The 1,613-nt window shown below is 37.9% G+C and overlaps 1 protein-coding gene across 3 annotated transcripts in view; it reads left to right on the forward strand.

Moving 5' to 3' along the window:
• LOC107095819 (microtubule-associated protein RP/EB family member 3-like) overlaps positions 1 to 1,613 on the forward strand; it is a 16,904-nt gene that overhangs the window by 9,787 nt on the left and 5,504 nt on the right. The gene's annotated exons all lie outside the window — the stretch shown is intronic.

The following is a 1,613-nucleotide window of genomic DNA, read 5'->3' on the forward strand; positions in this document are numbered from 1 at the left end:
CAAACATACAACATTTAAATTTCAGTGCCATTTTTAATTCAAATCCCAGCAACACAGATTTACTTCCATAGATTTTGTCTACGTTTACACAGCAGATCTTGATTCTCAGTTTATGACGTAGTTTTTAGAAATACAACATATTTTGGGATGATCTTTCATACTACTAATTAAATGTAACCACCCTCTGGGTTCTGCCTGAGCAGTTCAGGTTATTAAAACAACCGGCAACAGGTTTAGATGGAGAATGTAGACGTCACACAGCAGAGAAATGTGTACAAAAGTAAGGACTGATGTGACTGTAACTAAAAATACAAATAAGAAGTTCTATAAAAGAGCAGCGCAATGAAGTGATTCATATTTAAAATATGTAATACGTCAGGATAAGATACTTACTGGTCTACCAAAGGAGAAATTCACTTGCGACATCATCTCTAGCTGTAATCTTGGAATTAATCTGGATTAATCTAGATTAAAAATCACTAATTTCAATTCTGCCAAAGGCATTCATGATATATATTTTCTACGTCCAGAAAAGGTTTACCTTTTTTATGTTTTTTATTTGTTATGCAAAATCACACGCTATTTTGTCTTCCTACTTAAGATTTTGACAGTTATAAATACTTTTGTTGCTCATTCGTTACTCTGTTTTTTGCTACAAAAAATAGTGTCCTACTTCCAGTTATAGATGTCCCACTTTAGTGTCTCCAAAAATGTGACACACGTCGACTTGATCAACTTCTCATCTTTCCTGGCTTGCGGCGTGCTGGTCATGTATTCTCCTCATGATAGTTCACCTCCCAGGAAGTTCCCAACCCATCCATGGCCGCCTGAAGAATGAGCTCGGCAACTTGTTGCTATCCACCGAGCGAGGAGATCGGTTAGCTTGGCTGATAGAGCTGTGCTTATCGCTGCATCAATAGCAGCGCGTCACGTTCAATGTGGTAATTTCACATTATGTCTACAGAGGTTTGAAGACTGTTTCGTTCTCCCCCCTAGATATACATCCGTGCTAAAATATCAAGGTGAAAGTATTCATTAGTATAGACCGAGCTCCCAACTTAGCTGTGAGAATAGATTAACAGCGATATATTTTATCGCCGACAAGAGTCTGGAATATATATATATATATATATATATATATATACTACCGTTCAAAAGTTTGGGGTCACCCAAACAATTTCGTGTTTTCCTGAAAAGTCACATTGACAAGGTTAGAAATAATGATTTGTATTTGAAATAAGTTTTTGTTTACATCAAACTTTGCTTTCGTCAAAGAATCCTCCATTTCCAGCAATTACAGCATTGCAGACCTTTGGCATTCTAGCTGTTAATTTGTTGAGGTAATCTGGAGAAATTGCACTTTTTCTTTTATTGGCCAGTCTCAGATATGGCTGTTTCTTTGCCAGTCTGCCCTGAAGCCCAGAATCCCACAGCCGCCTCTTCACTGTAGATGTTGACACTGGTGTTTTGCGGGTACTATTTAATGAAGATGCCAGTTGGGGACCTGTGAGGCATCTGTTTCTCAAACTAGAGACTCTAATGTACTTATCTTCTTGCTCAGTTGTCCAACGCTAGCCTGACGTAGTCCGACTCAATTCTAGTCAGAATATGAG

Source organism: Cyprinodon variegatus, unplaced genomic scaffold (genome assembly GCF_000732505.1).
Source record: "Cyprinodon variegatus isolate N-32 unplaced genomic scaffold, C_variegatus-1.0 Scaffold576, whole genome shotgun sequence".
NCBI lineage: Eukaryota > Metazoa > Chordata > Actinopteri > Cyprinodontiformes > Cyprinodontidae > Cyprinodon > Cyprinodon variegatus.